General features: G+C 44.1%; 1 protein-coding gene and 1 long non-coding RNA gene across 2 annotated transcripts in view; both read left to right on the plus strand.

Moving 5' to 3' along the window:
• LOC138472515 (trichohyalin-like) overlaps positions 1–21,024 on the plus strand; it is a 1,377,820-nt gene that overhangs the window by 844,517 nt on the left and 512,279 nt on the right. The gene's annotated exons all lie outside the window — the stretch shown is intronic.
• LOC138473663 (uncharacterized) overlaps positions 1–21,024 on the plus strand; it is a 354,182-nt gene that overhangs the window by 276,910 nt on the left and 56,248 nt on the right. The window contains exons 4-5 of the long non-coding RNA XR_011268834.1: positions 11,236–11,277; positions 12,214–12,238. This is a non-coding gene — a long non-coding RNA (uncharacterized lncRNA). The remainder of the gene's footprint in view (positions 1–11,235; positions 11,278–12,213; positions 12,239–21,024) is intronic.

The raw sequence follows: 21,024 nt of genomic DNA on the forward strand, positions 1-21,024 counted from the left end.
GGACATAGCCCACTCAACCCTCACCAAGAGGAAGAAAATAGCCCCAATCCTGGCGTTCTTGAGGGACTGAGAGTTCCGATACTTACAGACTTTCCCATTTGGTGTGCTCTTCGACTGGCAAGGGAAGCAACACTGAATGACGTTGTACAAAGAAGGAGCTAGCCTCCTGGGAATCGGAGACGAACATCAGGCGCAAGTCCGTCAATCGGAGGCCCAAGAAAATAACCGCAGACCTTGGGAATGGTCAACACTGAGATCCAAAAGACCCAAGAAGGGGTGATATCAGCCACTTCTCAAAGGCCTGACTGCAGGAAAACATCAAGGTAACGACAAGTCTCCCACAAAGAACCCCGATTGAACACGCATTTTTGTAGGGGCCCACCAAAGTTATATTTCACCTGGGGAGGACATAAAACAAGAGGGTCTACAGAAGGACCCTGGGGGAGGGAAGGGGGCAAGGAATCTTGGAATGGGTTAGGGCGAACCTGCACAGGACAGTTCTGTGGCCAGTCATGGGTTCAATTCTCGAGACACCAATTTGAGGGGGGCTAGAGGCTGGTTAAATCCACCCAGACCAGGGAGCGGAGGGAGGAGTTAAGAGGGGGGAGCAGAGAGTTCGGGAAGGTGGGGGGGTCCATAGCGGGAGGAGCGGAGAGCAGGAAAAGGGAGTATCAAAGGGGAGGCCTTGGAGACAAACCCGAAAGTTACACAACTAATAAACTAAAGCCCACGTGATGACGGTCGGCAGTAATAACCTAACCATTTTATCCCTAAATGTCAATGGCCTAAATTCCTCAATCATAAGGAAAAAAATAGAGAGATTCTTAAGAAGGGAACCCCCTGACATAGTAACCATGCAGGAAACTCATGTCCATTCCTGCAACAGAGACAGAATTAGGTTCTGGGGATACACCGACTCCTTCAAGCGACGTAACGCAATAGGAAAGGGTGGGTTCTGTTGGTACTGAAAGATGGCATGGACTTAACGCCGAATGGGACCGATAGTGGTGATCTGGAGAGATACCTGGCTGTAGCTCTGATTGGGAGGAGTAAGCCTACATGGTAGCGACATTATACGCCCCCAACTCAGTACAGGACACATTTATCCCAAAGGCATTAAGCAGACTTGAGAAATTTGGAAAAAATCCCATTTATTCTAACAGGGGACTTCAACATGGCTTGGGGCCCCACTAGGGATAGACGTAAGAAGGGTCTAGGGGCACAAGGGAAACAATCGGGGGAGCTTAGAGGGAAAATACAAGACCTGGAACTGGTGGACACGTGGAGGTAGTTGGAGGGCAACAGGGAAGGGTATACTTTTTACTCACACGTTCACCGCACGTACTCGATGATAGACTATGCATGGCTCTTCAGGAGTCTCCTGGGCCGAGCACTGGTGGTCACGGTGGGGACAATAATACAGTCTGATCACACTCCCATACTAGTAAAGCTAAAAATAACCTGACATCCTGCAGGCCTATGGAAATGGCGATATCCAGTGACCCTGTTCAAAGATGTGGTGCTGACTCAAGAGGTCACAGAAGGGATAAGGTCCTTTTTTGAGACCACCAAGACTGAAGTCACGAGCCCACAGACTAGATGGGATGCCTTCAAGCCAACAATAAGGGGTCAGGTTATTGCCACCAAAGCAAGGAGAGACAGGAAAATGAAGCTGGAGGAGACTCTACTAGAGGCCAAACAGAAGGAGATAATGTCCTGCATGGGAACAACCCAGAGCGCGGACACTAAAAGAGAGTACAAGGCTATAAAGGGCCAAGTATATCTAATACAAACTAGGGCAATGGAACGTATCTTATTATCTTTGAAGCAAAAATACTACATAAAAGTAAACAAGTCGGACAGGTAACTAGCCAGGTTACTAAGTAGGGACGAAAAGGACAAAACTATCCTGAAATTTAAAGTCATTGGGGACAAGACTAGCTCTAACTACAAGGATATTGAGAGAGAGTTTGTTAAATTCTACACTAGGCTGTACAGTTCAGATTATCCCACACCGTCGCTACAGGAGTCCTACTTACAACAGATTGATCGCTGAGTTCTACAAAACACATAGGGAAACGCTATCACCCCACTTGACAAACTTGTTCAATCAATTTCACGCAGACAGGGCCATCACACAATACATGGAAGAGGCGAAGGTGGTCCTTATGCACAAAAAAGGGAAGGACCCCACAGACTGAGGATCGTACCACCCAATCGCCCTGATCAACGTAGATGCCAACATTTATACAAAACATTTAGCAAATAGATTCAACCAAATTCTTCCCTGCATAGTCCAACCAGATCAATCAGGGTTTGTTAGGAGGCGCCAGACCAGCAATAACATGAATAGTACATCTAATTGAAAAGGTGTACAAAAAGGAATCCCCGCTCTCCTCATGGCCCTAGATGCTGAGAAAGCTTTTGATTGGGTGGGGATTTTTGATCGCAACCATGAAAAAGATGGGCTTTGGAGACAAATTTATCGAGAGGGTAAGGGACAATTATCAGCACACCGTCCTTCGACTGTCCATAAACTTACAGGTTTCGGAACCAGTAGCAGTGCATCATGGCACAAAACAAGGATGCCCTTTGTCACCCATACTTTATGTAATCCACTTAGAACACCTATTGGCAGCGTTGAGAGCAAACAAAGAGATGGTAGGAATTAAATTTGGGGGAACAGCACATAAAATTGCTGCTTTCGCAGATGATATGCTGCTAACAATAACCCAACCAGAACTCACCCTGGGGGCCATAGAAAGCAAACTTAATCAATTTGGGGTGGTGTCTGGTCTAAAAATAAACGTGCATAAATCTGAGGTTCTCAATCTCACAATCCCAAAAGAAGTAGAACAGGAAGTCACAATGGGCTCCCCTTAGAGATGGGTGGAACGAACCATAACCTACTTGGGAATGAAGTTAGCCAAGTCCACAGAGGAGTTGGATCAAGCAAACTTCCCACTCCTGTTAGAAAAGCTCAAAAGCAAACTGATAGACTGGGGTCCTCTATCCATAACATGGCTGGGCCCAATAAATGCCCTAAAAATGGTTATACTCCCCCAGTTGTTATATTTCTTTTCTGCCCTCCCAGTCCAGCTACTGCCTACCCTGTTTAGGACTATCCAAAAAAATCACTATCAGATTTGTGTGGAACAATAGAACACCAAGGGTAGCAACCAAGGTGATGAAGATGCCCACACCCAGAGGAGGCTGGGGGAACCTGATTTTAAAGCCTATTATTTGGCAGCCTAGATTGGAGTTATACGGGACTGTTTGAACGATGATCGGGACAACATCTGGAGACCAATGGACAGAACGGTAGCAGGGGAAAACCTGGGATGGATACTCTGGAAACCCAAGGGGGATAGACCAGCACAAAATGTACAGGAGCACAATACTCTCCCTGGTGGGAGACTCGTGGGATGAGGTAATTAAGCAGGCACACATCACCTCCTACCCATCCCCATTCAAGCTGATATTCGGCAACCCGCAATTCACCACTGGGTGTAAAACCTCCACCTTTACCAAATGGCAGGAAGGAGGATGCCAAAAGATCAGAGACGTGTTGGAAGGGAATTAAGTGAAACAATTTAGCCAATGTAAAACGGACTTCGCTCTGGGGGAGGTGGAACGATATCGTTACATGCAAATAAGGCACTGGCTTCACCAGCCCACTATGAAAGAAGCAGGGACTAGCCAATTAATGCCCTTTGAAAAATATCTGACCATGGACCCCAGAGACAGGCGGGTGGTAGCATCGATCTATGCGCATATAAAATCAGCCCAGGACCCGTCTCAAAGGCCTTACATGAAAAGATGGGAGTTGTCCACAGGGCACACAATAGAGGAGACTGAGTGGGAAAAATTAGGGTCAAACATCCCTAAACACACGAAAACCCTCCAAATATGAGAAATCTGGATAAAAATGCTGTTTCAGTGGCCCTTAGCACCAACAAGACTCCACAAAATGTACCAGAGGGAATCAAAGTATTGTTGGAGGAACGTGGAATTACATGTGATGGGACTGCCCCAAAATAGGCAAATACAGCGGAAGCATACAAGAGGAGATAGGTCAAGTATTGGGGTGAAGGGCGGACACAATAGGGGCTTGGCACTGATGGGCCTTGCTGGGACCTTGGAGCGCCTTCCCTCGAAAGATGATCTCAATGTATACGTCATCTTGATGATGGCAGGGGCAATTGCACTGGCCCAAACATGGAAATATAAGGATCCCCTGATGGAACCTGAATGGGTAGGAAAAATGTGGAACTTTGCAGCCCTAGAGTGGCTTTCATATTCCCTCCAGGGAGAACACCGAGCATACCGTGCAGACTGGTCGAGGGTCCAGGACTTTGTCAAAGCTGGATCAAAGGGGGCCTTGGGCACAAGGAAAATGCACCTCCTCTGTCTAGTAGCATAGCCCCAGATTGAGCAAAAAGGCTGGGTGCAGCCGGAGTCCGACCAGGAGGGGAATGCACCGCAATTGTCCCCTAACATTGAGGAACAGATAGACAACCCTCGCCCATGGACCTTCGCCGGACCAGAGGTGAGAATTCGGGGGGGGGGGCGAGGAGGTGGGCACAACCATTGTTGAAATGTTATGTTTAAAAATACAAATAAAAAGTTATGTAAAAAAAATATAATGAAAAAAATAATCACAAGACCTTTTGTAGCCTTCATAGTCCACAAACAGTATGATAGTCCAGGGACACCTGGGAAATTCCAAGCATGGGTTGAGGGAATTTAAATCATTTTAATTGTTTAATACACCTTCAAATAAGACTCACCCTGAACTGGCCCACTCCCAAAAGTAGTCCAAAGACAGTAAAGATGACAGCCGACTCAGCGGCACCTGCAACGGTTTTCTTCACCTATAAAAACAGCTCCCTACCAACTTTTTTCCACTCCCCCACCCTTTCCAGACCCTCTTTCGAAACAAAATAACCTCACATATGTTTTCCAGACTTTTCCCTCACCGTGAACAATGACAGATCCAATGTGGCGACTGTCCCAAAAATTATGACGCACCTCACGTTTTTGAACATCCAATCAGCATGCGTCTTTGGTGTCTGCAGACACCAAGCCACTCTCTGATTAGTCCAGAGGTGTCCGCAGACACTGAATCAGGAAGTGAGTCTGTGAACCGGACCCAGATATCATTAATTCTTTTTTACCTACTTTTTGGCCATTTAAAAAAAAAAACGACTGCATGGATCTACACCAAATTTGCAAAAGCATGCTTTCTAGACCAAGCCGTCGCTCCTTACGCAAGTTCGGTAAAAATCCATCCAGCGATTTGGGCGTGAGCAAAAATGTATTGCCATTGTGTCTATGAGAAATTTCAAAAATGTTGGGAGCCTCCTATAACTTTGCCCGCCCTGGACGGAATCACACCAAACTTCACAAAATCCTTCTGAGGGCTATATACTTTTTTTTGCAAAGTTTGGTTAGGATTCATCCAGGGGGCAAAGTTATAAGCTGCCCAAAAAGTGCTCTTTCTATGAATTTAGCAACATAACCATAACTACACGGCGCTACCACAGGCTGTGTAATGTATATATGAACATATTGTGATTACTGGAGATGTATTTAATTCTCCATTATTTACTTTTAGTTCCCATCTTTCAGCGTAGGGTTTAAAGCATTACCTACTATATCATGACTATGTAAAGTCCTCAGAACTGGGATGGCTCCTAGCATCAATACCCACTTTGTACAGTGCTTCTAGTGTTTTCATTAATTACGAGTGGGGGCTCTGGGTTTAAAAAATAGAACTGGTCTTATGCCTCTGTAGTCTGTGAGAGTTGGCTGGTGTTTGGGGGGTTTCAGGTTGGTGCTCCCTACGAATAAGGAGTTTGTATTTGTATTTATTGAATTTTATATAGCGCTTTAAGCCAAAGTGCTTTTCATGAGAACAAGTAATACATAAGAAGCAAGTTAAACAAGTCATGAATCAAATAACAGAGAACAATATGTAGAACAATATGTAGAACAATTTGCCATGGTCTTTAGAATAAAACAGGAGTAGGATAGAATGGGTGAAGGGAATGGTAGAGAACTGTCAGGTAGGAGATTGGAGTAGGTGGGATTTTGAAGCGATGCGGAAGGATGAGTATGTAGTGATAAAGCAGATAGGAAGTGGGAGAGAATTCCAGTGGAGTGGGGCAAGGAGCTGGAAGGAGTGGAGGCGGGATGGTGCGCAGGCAGCAGGTGGTACAGTGAGTAGGAATTGATCAGCAGAACAGAGTGGGTGAGAGGGTGAGTAGAATGAGAGGAGGCGAAAAGGTAGGGAGGATCAAGGTCGTAGAGAGATTTCAAGACGAGACAGAGGAAGTTGAATTTGAGTTGGGAGTGGAATGAGAGCCATCCCAGTGAGAAGAGCGAAGAAGAGATAGAATTGTGAGGAGAGACAAGACAGAGAGAATGAATGGCAGAATGGTAGAGAGATTTGAGGGAGGCTAGATGTGAAGCGGGAAGGCCAAAAAGGTGATATGAGCAGTAGAAGAGTCGTGAAAAGTTTAGAGAAGATATTAAGAGTTTGGTGGCATGAAAGCTAAGGTAAAATCGAATTTTGCGAATGTTATAACAATGGAAGCGAAAAGCAAGGGAGGTAATAGAGATATGGTGAGTGAAGGAGAGGTTCGAGTCAAAGTGGAGGCCAAGGTTGCGGGCAGAGGCGGAGATGGGGAGTTGGGAGGAGGGAAGGAGGATGGAAGGAGGGGGGAGGGGCGAGGAGGGTGTTGGCAGGAAGGAATAGAACTTCAGTTTTATCAGTGTTTAGAGTAAGAAAGTGGAAGGACATCCAGGATTTGATAGCAGTGAGACAGGAAGAGAGTTTAAGGTGGATGTCAGGAGTGATGTCAGGAGTGATAGAAGAGAAAGAGAGAAAGAGTTGAGTGTCATCGGCGTAGAAGTGGTGAGAGACACCAAAGGAAGAGATGATTGGGGCTAGGAGGGAGGTGTATAGCGAGAAGAGAAAAGGGAAGAGCACGGAACCTTGAGGGACGCCAAAGTCAAGGGAGTAGGTAGTCAAGGGAGTAGGTAGTGGAGATGTGGCCGCCCCAGGAGACAGCAAAGGACAATTGGAAAGGTAGGAAGAGAACCAGTTGAGGACGTAGCCTTTGAGACCAAAGGAGGAAAGTCTAGAAGTAAGGGGTGATCGACAGTGTGAAAGGCTGCTGAGAGGTCAAGGAGAATGAGAACAGAAGAGTGTTTAGAGTAGCGTGCGGTGAGGGGTACGACGTCCTTTCGTGGCGGGATGTTTTTTTGCATGGTTTTTGACCGTGAATTTATTTTTGAAAGAACTGATCGAAATTTTTAGAAAATCGGGGCGTTGGGGGCTGGAGGGGAAATCGCGGTAAAAAAACCAGCGAAAATACATCCCGCAATGAAATGACATGGAACCGGGTGAGGAGGGGGTTAAGAACAGAGGTGAGAGCAGTTTCGGTAGAGTGGTAGGGGCGAAACCCAGATTGAGTAAGTGGGAGGAGAGAGAGGTTGGAGATGAATGCTGAGAGTAGTGAGTATACGAGGCGTTCAAGGAGTTTAGAGAGGAAGGGTAGGTGGGAGATGGGGCGAAAGTTGCAAGCCAAGAGGGCGTTAGCAGAGGGCTTTTTCAGGTTTGGGATGATGGTTACATGTTTGTAGGCTGAGGGAAAGGTTGCAGTAGTGAGACAGGTGTTGAAAAAGGAGGCAAGGTAAGGTATAAGGAGAGGATAGACTTTGGGAATAAGAGAGGTGGGGAGAGGGTCGGAGGGGGCAGCAGTTGGTGAGTTTTGGAGAGTAGGAGGGAAACCACAGAGTGAGAGACTGGTTTGAAGTTAGACATGGAGGAGGGTGGGGTAGTGGGAGGTGGGGAAGAGGTAGAGTAGGAGGGGGAACGTAGGATATTTTGGTGTAAGTTGAGCACCTTAGAGGAGAAGAAGTTTGCGAGGTCAGTGGGAGATAGAGGAGAGGCGATGGAGCGGTCAGGGCTAGGAGGAGAGAGAAGGCGAGTGAAAGTTTGAAAGATTCAGCGAGGGTACGAAGATTGAGAGTGGAGGAGGTTAGAGAAGTATGATCGTTTAGCAGAGTTGATACAGTTGTCATAGAGCTTGTGGTAGGAGAAGTATCACCGATATTGCTCCACAAACATGGACGGATCATTATCTAATAACCTTCTCCGCCACCTTGGATCTCCTTAGCCCTAAAATTAACAACATGGTCCCCCCCCTCCTGACCAGAAGTAAGAAGGACATAACTGAGGAAAACATTATCCCTCTCCACCTTCCTGCCATATCTGGATTGGAAAGTAAAACCCGGACACCCTGGTAAATACTTTCAATGATGCTATGACCAAAGCATTAGATGCAGTTGCTCCAGCCAAACTACCTAAAGCTAAACAGGAAGCCCATTTAAACGCCTGGTTTACGCCCCACCTCAAATCGCTAAGATTACAAAAAAGAAAGCTCCAATCCATTTAGCGCCACTCTCCCACTGAATACAACAAAAATAACCTTACCAAATTTGCCAAATCCTACAAAAAAGAAATTATCAAAACCAAGAAGAACAGCTTTAATGACAGGATCGCAAAAGCCAACTCCAATACTAAAGAGCTCTTCACTATCCTCCGTGAGCTGGAATCCCCTATTCAACCAATAGACAATGCCCCTAAAAACAAAGCTTGGTGCACAAACATACAAAACGCCCTTGCTAACAAAATCTCCTTGCTTCAATGTAAAATTGCTAAAAAAAAAGGCCACACTCCTACCTCTGGACCAACAAACATCCCAATCCCAGGAGAATAAGACCACTGCGCCATTTAGATTCAAATCTATCTCCATAATTGACACAGAAAAAATAATACTCTTCCTCAAACCCTCAAACTCTAAGGGCGATTCCTGCCCAGCACAAAGGACGCAGCTAGGGATATAGCTCCCTTCATTTCCAAGCTCATAAACTCTTCCTTTAAATCCAACACGGTACCTACCAACCTCAAAGAATCATGGGTCCTCCCATTATTGAAAAAACAAACTCTGGACCCTACCATCCCCACCAACTACAGACCAATCACCACAGTGCCCTTTCTACTAAAAATCCTAGACAGAGCTGCCAACATACAAATCCAGGATTACCTGGAGGCCAACCACCTGCTTGGCTCTCAGCAATCTGGCTTCCGCCCACTCCATGGCACGGAAACAGCTCTGCTAGACCTCGAGACACAAATTGAGGAATTTAAGGATAACGGGAAAACAGCCTTGCTTCTCCTACTGGACTTGTCGGCTGCGTTTGACTTGGTGGACCATGCAGTCTTATGCAGCCACCTCGAATCTGCCGCCAACTTCACCAGAGATGCTATAGCCTGGGTCCAATCCTTCTTAGCAAATCGCACTATGCGAGTCTTCTCCACCACCAACTCAGCTGACCCTATCAAAATAACCTGCGGTGTCCCACAAGGATCCTGTGTCTCCCCCACCATGTACAATATCTTCACCAAGCCTTTGTTTGACAAGCTGGACAGATCGTGTGTCATCTACACGAACTACGCAGATGACACCCAGATCCTCATACCCCTTTCGGGCGACTACGAGACAGACTCAGCCTTGGTGAACAAGATATACACTCTCATTCAGGCATGGATGGCCACACATCGCCTCTGCCTGAATGACGATAAAACAGAAGTACTAATCCTTGACTCTGAAGCCAACATCCAAAAACTATGCCCAAACTACACATCCTTCAGCATTGATAACAACCCTATCAAGGTGATGCCTGTGGTTAAAACCCTGGGATTCTATCTGGACTCCTCCCTTACTCTCAAGAAGCAGGTCAACTCCCTCGCCTCCTCCACTACCTACACCTGCAAACTCATCCGCGCAGCTAGACCTTACCTCTCCAGTACCAGCTGCATTACATTAGCTAATGCCCTTATCATGTCCAGGCTAGATTACTGTAATGCCCTGTATTCTGGAACCAATAAATATATCGCTGATAAACTTCAAAGACTACAGAACAATGCCCTAAGAGCAGCATTAAATATCCCTTACAGAGAACACATCACTAACTTCAGGAAAGAGGTTAACTGGTTAAAAATAACGGATAGAATCCTACTTAAAACAGCTTCCCTCACATCTAAGTGTCTAAACAACCTTGCCTCCCATATCTTATGGAAAAAATAAACAGGAAAATCCCCACGCGACTCACAAGATCTGCTAACACCTCCAAACTAGAGATTCCTAGGTTTAAACGCTCCATCGCAGGTGGATCCAGCTATCCTGTCAAAGCTGCTCACTGCTGGAACAAATTACCACTTGCCCTCTGAACGGAACAACCGTACCCGAAATTCAGGCATAAGATAATCAATTGGCTGCGCGCCAATGACACATAACTTACACCTGCCTCCGACCCAGCCACGACCTACCCTTTGACTGGACACCCCACGACATGCCCTGTTCGGGGTATATGTCTGCACATATTCTTGTATATATTTGCTTTTTGCTGTTGTGTTTCATATGTATATGTTTGTATATAGTCTCACATATATTTGCTCTTCTTGCCGCTATGTTGTATATATTCATGCCAAATACTGGAACAAGCTTAAGTCTTCATGTAAAGTGTTGCGCCCGGCTACCCATGGGTTTGGCGCGCATTAACAAATAAATAAACAAACAAACAAACAAGTAGGAGGATTGGCTGGCTGGTGAACGGTGTTTGAGCCAGCGTCTTTCGAGGCATCTGAGAAGGCGTCAGGAGAGTTGCAGCCCCCATAGTTAAGGAGCTCATGGATGGCACGTCAAGGTCAAGGACTCTGCACTGACAGAATGAGGCAGTATTTTTATTTGTCTAAGCAATTATTATTGTTGTGGACTGATAATGGTTCTTAAACATCAGAGCGAGCCAGTAGTGAAGCCTATACTGCATAAGGCATTGTAAATACATTCCCTTCTCCTATTTCATCGGCAGTAGTGAATGCATGCAAAATGCCTCACTTTTGTGAAGGCGTTGACAACTGAAAGGGGGCAAAATGACTGGAGCTGCCATCTACAGGGTGGTGCACAATCAAGAACCAAATGCAGACAGACCTCCTCAATAACAGTAACCATAGATGGAGCGCAAAAGCAGTGCTGCAGACTAAGCAGATTCTATTTCAGGCACTAGAAGATGAATGTATGAATGCGCCTCTGTCTGGAGCAGAGCTATAGATCATCATCTCTATTTCATGTAATCACTCTGATCCTTTTTCTAACTCTGCAGCTCCACGTGTACGATGAGGAAAAGAAGGGAATGATGGAAAAGGTGAGTCCTTGATTTATTTATTCGCTTGTCATTGTATGCACAGGGGGTTTGAGGGGCACTGAGGGTCCGCTACAGCCTTTACCTCTTCAGAGGCCCAGCATAGCCAGACTGAATGTTCGCATGTGTGTACCTTCCTTCCCCACATGCTATAACAGCAGTACTGGGGTGGGATAGGGGAGATCTGTGGGTGCAGTAGACACTTTCCGATAGTCCCTTCAAAGGGTAACACACGATACACGCTAAGAATCAACCTGCCTGATTTGGAATTCAATCCAGGCTGCAATATTATACCTTATTTTCAAAGTGGACGGACTCATTTATCAATGGAGCGCTAATTACACATCATATGGTGGGTACAAACAGAAGGAAAGGACCATTTCTGAATACATTTACTAAAAATATGCAACTACCCATAGCACCTTTACTACCATTTAGTGAAGGTGGAGGGTTATTGAAAAAACAAAACGGATGTAATTCAAAATTAATTTATATTTAATTGCAGGCCCTCTAGAGGATAGTGATCATATCGGTTGGTGATTTTTATTTGATTTTCCAAGTCCAAAAGTGTTTGATTTCTGTAGGTTTACAAAAAGATTCCCATGGAGAAAGAGTTGGACCAAATTTGAACCTAGATCCCACAGGGGAACCTGTTAGTGTGTGTGTGTTTGTGTGCACGTTCATACGTGTGTGTCCGCGTTCATGCCTGTGTGCCTGTATGTATATATAGATGCTTCCAATAAAGGACTGCATGGACAGTAGTCAATGTTTTTTCCAGTTCACCCAACCTCTCTTAGGGAAGAGCTCTCTCATCCAAGAGAGTTCATGCAACAAACTCTGCACTGGAAAACGCATGACAGCTGTCCTGCACCACATGCGCACCTATAAACCAACAGTTACAAGAACAGGTTACTAACACTCAATTGTGCTCTTTTTCAGTTGAGAGAGATATTAAAAAGACGGGGTAAGTGTGTAATTTGAGTTTTTATTTAATTAATTGCTGTTTCTACCACCCTAATATAACATAAAATCCATACATGTCTGTCACAAAATATAGGCATATCTGTTTTTGGATGGCCGTTATTCCTTTATATGTATGGGAATTTGCTGTCAACGTTTATTTCCTTCAACATTGACTTCCCAACTACACCTCTTTTATGTCAATACTGCCTCCTCGGATGTTAAACATCCCTCAGTAATGTAGGCTGCTCTAATTTGTACCTTTACCACTGCATTGTGAAGTCTTCCTAATGGCCACCTCCCTCCAACAATTTAGCCACTTACATATCTGATACCTTCTGCAGCAATGCAGACTCTCCCACTGGGCCCCTGTCCACAGCAATTTAGACTCTTTCCATTGTATCCATTCTGTAGCTCTGCAAGAGCATCCTCATGTTCACGTCCCACCCCCTTCACTCCTAAAACTGTGATTCCAATTTGGGCTGTACATACCATGTTCTTTACCATTAAAAACAGGCATTGTCAAAGCCAACAGTGTGTGCTGTGCTAACGTGAACTGCTTCGGCCACGCACACTGCCTCCCGTGTCCAGTGTCGGCCCCAGGTCTCCCAGCTCCCTGTGTAAGATTTTTCAGTGTGCCCCAGCACTGTTATGGCCCATGATCGACCACTAGCCCTAGAATAAAATTCCATGCCACGTAAAAAAACAGCTGGACTGGCTGCATTAAAATGCCAGTCCAGCCACATAATAGGACAGGCCCTATGCAACAAAAGAAATGAACTGGAAATAAGACACTGCAAATATCAGTGTCCAGATTATGTGTCTCAAAATAGCTATGTGTTGGTATTAGTGTATATAATGCTGTGTGTTGGCCTTTTTGTCTGACCAAATGAATATGTATAAATGTATTGTATGTAAATGTGTTGTCTGTAAAGAGAGATTTATACAAGACTTGTGTTGGTACCAAAAAGTAAAACAGATGTTTTTATGAAACACTAACCATTTCCATGGTACTGGCTAAAAACTGAGTAAAAAAGAGGGAAGTGTGACAAATATAGCCTTGACGATTTTGCTTTGTTTGTCTATATTATCCCTGGACGTCTAAGGCTCAACAGGAACCCTTATATAAAATAGCCACATAATAATACATACCATGCTTGCCTTATCATAGATGCGTGAAAAAAAGTCATGCCACAGTATGAACATGCTAGACTGTCTGCCCCAAAATGCCAGTCTAGCCCTTTCTTAATGTGTATGGCTTTTTTTTCTGGGCTGCTATGATAAAGCAAGCATGGCATGTGTTATTACATGGCTAGACTGGCATACCACAGTACGAAAGGTCTAGACTGCTGCCCCAAAATTCGAGTCTAGCCAAGTAACACATGCCATGCTTGCTTTATCAAAGATGCACAGTAAGAAAAGGCTGCCCAAAAATGCTGGCCTGGCCACATAAGATAGGTTATTTGTAACGTGCTTAATACCCAGAGGTTTCTAAGCGCGGACCGGGGATCTAACCTGTGGTGCTCCGTATCGCGTTGCTTCCAAGGCGAGCACGTTGCCCTTGAGCTATCCTCCCAAGACAATAACACATAATAACACATATCGTGCTTGCTTTATCATTTCATGGCAGCATATTAAAAAATGGTAGTGCCGTTATGCCATCCCACACCTCAACCACCACCCACCAAAATCAGCTCCTCCACGGCTAGCCCAGCAAAAACACATGCACACACCCATTCACACAACATTCGCCGGACAGAAAGTAATGTTCTATTTGTAGCACAGTGACGCTGCAGATCGCAGCACTGGAAATAGAACGTTACTTTCCGACGTCAGAGCCCCTGCACTCTGACTTCAGAATGAAGACAGTTTCTTACTCAACTCGGAGTGCATGCACTTCAACTTCAACAAGCTTGATTGGGCACAGGGCCCGCTTAAGGCGCAATGCAGTGCACTCTTTATTGTTTGCGCACCTGTGTGGCTGCACCGCTTAAACGCTTGACCAGGAAATTAGCTTGAATGGCTAAAGAGGCAGTGCTATGGGAGACCAGTGCACCATCCGCACACTTCGTCTGCTCTACCTCCCTCCCTGGTGCAGCTTAGTGTGCGCTGTCTGTTGCATGCCACATCTTATATAGCCTTGACAATATCTGTGATATCCGTAGTCCTTAAGTATTGCCAAGGAAACAAAACTAATGGTGGTTCTAAAGGTCCTCCTATGCAGGAAAACTACCGTGCCACTACTGTAATATGGAACTTGACAGCTGTCAAGATCTATATGATGTGAGGGGATTCTGAAATGCGGGGCAAGGGATGGTGGAAGGAGATGAGAAGGAAGGGTGGTGCTGCGGACCTTTGTACTGTTATACACAAATACACCTCTTACCTTGATAACCCCTCTGGGGTCTTCCTCCTTTTTCAGTGGCAACAAGCAGGTATAAGGAGAAGCTGGAACATGGAGTCCAGCCTGGTGATATGAGCTGTTGGCTCGAGCTACAGCGCCACCCCAGTGTGGTGGCAGGCGTAGCAGTAGAGACATTATAGGAAATTAAGTAAGCACCTTATGTGGCAGGCAATGAGGGACATGGCCGAAGTAAAAGAAATACCCAGTGGCAATTAAGGGAAATTATGATGCACACAACTTGAGAGGCACAGCCAATTGATGACGAACTGTCCATGCAGAGTAGTTTAGGCATTGCACAGCAGACACATGCAACGTGAGAGGGGTGCGGGCAATGGAGGAGGAACTGTCTGGGTGGAGTAGCTTGGTTGTTGCTGATCTACAACACAGATGGTGGAGAGAGAAGGACGCAGCTAATTGTGGAGAACTTTCCAGGCGGATTGAGTTGTACAACACCAATACAGGTGTGAATATCAAGAGTAGCAAACATCAGTAGATCAGGAATTGCATATGATAAGTGGATAATTGCAAAATATTAATGCAAGGGACTTTCTGCTGGCCATTCCAGGTATAACACTAGATGAACAATTTCTTGAAGTGCCAGGGAAACCCAGTACAGAATGGGAGGAGTGGAACGTTTTACTTATTTGCCATTGGTGGTGATACATTTTCATATGAATGGAAGCATGCCCCGTTAATGAACTGGTTTGGCGAGGAAGCAGTGAGGATTATTAAACATGTCATGTATCCAGCTGTTTCAGTGGTAAGTGACACAGATGGCCTACCGAGAGGAACAATGTATAACCAGGCATTACAAAATTTAGAGGAGCAGTATGGTCATCAGAAAAACATTGTGCTAGAAAGGGACATGTCCTGTTCTCTCAAACAAATGCCAATGGAGAGCGTACATGCTTATATATACCAGATCTATGCATGTTGATAGTGTCATGCCATTTCTCTGGCATAGAGGACAGATGTATTCGGGATCAGTGATATTATGCACATGAGACTCTCATATTCAAGGAAAGTTGCAGCAAGAATAGAATTAAGTAGGAAGTGAGCCCGATGTACAGAGTTGAAAGAAGCAGACCACGAAAATAGTGAAAAAGATGTCAAGGTGATGAAACAAACTGATGGAGATGGAATGATGGCAGAGATGTCTAAGAAGAAAGAGGTTTCAAGCACTCAAAGGGGAGGCTTGTGCTTTTTTCCAGTGTGGGATTGTGGAACATATAGGATCAGATCCAAAATGTCCAGCTTTGAGAGGAGTATGTCGGAAGTGTAACAGGGAAGGGCATTTCGGAAAGATATGGTGAACACACGATTATGGAAGGAAAGACTATGGGCTGTTGAGAGTAAGAGTAAACACAGTGGACTTGGAAGAAGGAAAGGTTGTTTCCAAAGTGGTAGTGAAAATCCAAACACCTAGAAGGACAGAAAAGGAAGAAGAAAAAGAGTGACCATATAGACCACTCTTAACAAATGTCACAGTGAATGACATACAAGTGCAGATATTGGTGAATTATGGATCACTGTATACATTGGTCTCACAAGTTTATAAAGCTGGCATAAGAAAGGGGAAATGAGGAGTTAAGAGAGAACAGCATTGATCCATCTGCATATGAAGGAGCTCCCATTCATATTTTAGGTTATTAGCGGTGTGATATAGGTGTGGGTCATTGAATGATTAGAGGAAAGGTTTGTCACAGAGAAAGGAGATCATTTGCTAGGATGTGTGCATTTGAAACTTAAGCCTGGCCAGGAAAATCAGATACACTCTGCGCGCACCAAGCAGAGGTACCAGTGAAGTAGTGTGTGCTGGAAAGAGACACTACACAATTTATATAAGATCTTAAAAACGTATATTTTTGGCTGATTGCTAGCTCAAAATTGTTATTCCATCCACCCCCTCGGGTGTCCCTCCTCCTGACCTCCCATATCTAGATGAGTCGTGTACCTCGAGCATGTCCTCAGATGAAATGTTTTTAGCATTTGAATGTCTACTACGGACGCTGATCGAGAAAAGTGTAATAATAAAGAATAAGTTAGACATTCAATCACTATTATTACATAAAAGTGTAAATCCTGCACGGAGACCTGTTGAGGATCAATGTATAAACACAGAGACCATTGAACAGGAGGAAAATGTTACAAATAGAACCCTACCACAAATCTTTAACACAATCCACATACTAAAAGTACAATGGGGTATTGGGACCACTAACCCCAAATTTCGCCTGCTAGGGAATTCTCAGACCTCTATACGAAGAAAAGAAAGTCATTTCACAAGCGATTATGTATGCAAAAAGACTGTGAATATGTGCTAATCCTTGTGTGATTTCAGAGAATAACACTCACGTCAGTATACTGACATCAGACATGAATGAGTGTACACTACCCAAATCTGTATCACAACCTGTAATAGACCAACTAGCATCCCCTGTGAACATATCAGCGAACTCATAACTAGCAAACCCACTTTAGTGCAATTTGTTGACCTCACTAGAGCCACATTAAGTACTAGTGTTGATACCTTAGTTTTGGATCAACCTCACTTAACAGATATATGGTCTACTTCTATTCCCAAAACAGTAGAGCATAAATCAGCCGACCAGCAAAACATACTAGCTGTCTGCGATACAAACTTACATAGATTCTTACAATTACAGGCCATAGCATCAGAGAGTTCACTACCGCCGCTCAACCGCGACGCGGACTGAATTTCTTTCACTCAGTCCCTCCGTTGAGAGTTGTTCAATCCCAAGACATCATCATAGTAGACCAGGTAGAACATAGCCTCATTAACATCTCCAATATTTGGTTTCATTCATTTTCCTTGCTTGACTATGTGATGACGCATCAGGACGCACTATTCAAACTTGGATACATGTGTTCATTGACTCAGATCCGATCTGTGAAACTTCACTCTGAAGTTAGACCTAATGGGACCCCAGGGAGGAAACCGAGCTTGCCATCCTCAATAAATAACCATAGCTCTAATCAGGTTGATATGATATCTAACACGAACCACACCTGCTGCCATTACGTGTGTAATAAGAGCAGAATACCACTGGCTAGCTCAATTCTTGATAGGAATCCTAAGAAGTCAAAGCCCAAGTTTTGGCCTCAGTCAAAGCAGTACCTTGTGGCCAGCCCCCTATGCCACTACAAACACCATCTGACTCTGATGTAGGATACTGGTAGTGGCTTCCTACAATCTTTAAAACTCATTTCTCTAAGATGTCTCTATGACATTCATCTTGCTTTCTCTTGGAACAAACGTGATTTCACCGACTTATTCAGCGCTGAAGGCCTAACATCCTATATGTCAAATTCTTCAATAGTTATATTACAAGAAACATGGCTAACTGATATCATGGACTTTGATGGACGGGCCACTATACAGAAACCAGCAACAAAAGGTCATTGTGGGCGCCCCAAGGGTGGTTTGCTTATCTCAATGGCTACGCCCTGGTCTCTATCAGAAATGCAAGGCTCCACAACCATGGTTTTAGCCACTAAACTGCAAGACCTCCAGCATACCTTCATCCTTATTAACGTCTATGACTGCCTAATAACATATCAACAAATGTAAATGTAGCTGTAGTTAAATCGATCCTAAATAAATATAATAAATTACGATTTTCCTATTTGGGTAGTAGGTGATTTTAATGCCAGCATATCATTAACCTACCCAAGTGATCAGGAAAGCCGTGAGTCTATGACTACTAATATCTCTGCTTCATCCAGGCGCTCTGCTGAAAAGTGGATGATACTATTAGAAGAATTCGTCATGAATCGTCTTAGTGGTCTCTGTCCCGGTGACACCCACAAAGCCTTCACTCGCATAAGTAGTAAGTCGGCATCTACCCTTGACTATATCTATGTGAACTCGAATGGGATGCATTTTGTCCAAGACATGGCTGTCATTTCAAGATCCAAAAGTGATCACCTACCCTTGTGCCTCTTGCTGAAAGAAATTGACAGAACGAGGGCAGAGGAAACCTATGCTACCAAATGTGATATATACATTAACACAACTGGTAATCGAGTATGTTGGAACGAATCTGAACTCATAAAGGCTAATTCTTCAGTTAGTCTCATGCCAAGTTTTATAACACACTTTGCTACTCTAACACAAGATTCAAACTCTGAGAACGCGACAGCCTTTGCCCATCTTACTGAACAGATCAAAGAATCCATTGCCTTCCGAAGAAAGTATAAAGGTGTGGCAGAACGAACAAATAAAATATATAGCAAATGCTGCAATTTTGATCCAGTGATTGCCCACTCTAAAAAAACTAGTTTGTGATAAAATCAGCTTGGTCCTATATACCACCATACGCCTGTTATTCCCTAGTGAGATTAGCCGGTATATTAGAGAAGTCAAACGAAACCACCGAAAATGGATAAAGGAATACCATCAGAAATGTTACCTTGATAAATCGAAAGAAATAGCCCATTTAGTCACCCAAAATGAGAACTCTGAAATATGTCATGTGTTGAGAGACAATGATCCACGTGCACTTCCAATCAACGGTGCTACTAAACCAGACTGGGAACTCCATATACCCAATACATTGGTCCGGTCCTCAACAGATGACAAAATCTTCCCGTTACCAGTCTCGAAATGGCAGTGTCAAACTACCATTTTAGATTTAACAAATATTATTGAACACCTAAATTCATCGTGGGCGGCAGGCCCAGACGGCATCTGCAATGCCCTTGTCAAAATGGCCCCTGAGATGTGGGCACTTACCGAAACCAGGCTGTATACCCCTAACATGGCGAGAAAGTCACATCCTACATGTCTATAAAAAAGGACCATGGAATGTGACCTCCAACTATAGAATGCTAGCTATGCTAGATGTTCCAGATAAATTATTTAGCAAAGTACTGTTGTTGAAATTAAATATGTGGATCAGTGAAAATAACATACTGCCACCAAATCAAATGGGATTTATCAAACAAGGGAACACTTCACATAACTTGCTTATGATGATAGCCTCGGTAGAATATGCCTGAAAACGAAGAAACCTCCCAGTGTACAGTGCTGTTATCGACTTCTCAGCTGCATTCGACTCAGTGCTGAGAAACAAACTATGGTTGAAGTTGTCAAAGTGGAATATTCCTCAAGGCTTACTTTGGATGCTGATGCTCCTACACATAAATACCATAGTTAAGGTTCGACTAGATGCTGCAGGCAAACTATCATCTTCCATGCCCAAACAATGGGGCGTGAAGCAGGGACGTACTGTGGCAGCTACGCTTCTTAATTTTTATCTAGCCGACCTGGGAGCAGCCCTCTGCATCTTAAACATCAAGCCCATGAGGAATCAGATTAGCTGGTTGGCATATGCCGATGATCTCCTTTTGGTAGATCATACCCCTCATGGCCTCCAAAAGTGTATCACATCATTAGGAGAATATGAAGATTTGAATGGTTTGACAGTAAACATAGAGAAAAGCAAGCTAATGACATGAGCTCCATCTTTGGGACGGCGACGCTATATAAACTGTACATTAAATGGTTGCAATGTTGAGTGTGTTTCCTGTTATAAATACCTGGGCCTTGATGTCCATGATACCTTGAAATGGGAAATGCATTGGAAAGAAACCAAGACCAAATGCTATAGAGTTGTCCGTACAATCCGCCAATTTATTGGCCTTCAGAGTGGACTATCCATTAAAACCATCCTACTCTTATATCAGACCAAGGTCTGTCCATACTTTTTTACGGAATTGAGTTGTCGGGTCATAAATATGTGACAGCCTTAAAACGCTTGGAAAGCACAATTCTGCAGAAGCTATTGTCTAAGCCACAGGCACTGTCTGTTGAATATTTATATCTTGAGTTTGAATGTGATGGTGTCCAATCCGACTATATTGCAAAATCTGTCATGTTTTATGATAAACTTATAAAACTGGATAACCATTCAATGTTGGTCACCTTCTTATGTGTATTCCTAGCGACAGACAATTGTAACACAATAAGAACGCTGGGGTATTGATATCACAGCACACGAAATGGCAAGTTGGGTGCAATTCCTTTTCTGTGGATGATGTTGTGAGAGTAGTAAAATCACGTTTGAAATCTAGACTGAGCATACTCGGTAAAGAACAACATTTATCTACTCTACACACCAAACAAAACAGAACCCCGTTTTGTGAGTGTATTGTAAATCGGTTGTCGAAACCATCTTATATATCCGAATTTCCTAAAAGTGCCATTGCACGATAGTACTTTTTAAAATTCAACATCAGTGAGGCATTGGTCACTCAAGTTGCTTGTCTTGGGATAGAGCGTGAAATGCGCTACTGTTGATTATATGGGACACAAGAAATAGAAACTGTCGAGCATTTGTTGATTATGTGTGAAAGTCTATCTA

This window comes from Ambystoma mexicanum, chromosome 8, assembly GCF_040938575.1.
Source record: "Ambystoma mexicanum isolate Mex_15411 chromosome 8, UKY_AmexF1_1, whole genome shotgun sequence".
NCBI lineage: Eukaryota > Metazoa > Chordata > Amphibia > Caudata > Ambystomatidae > Ambystoma > Ambystoma mexicanum.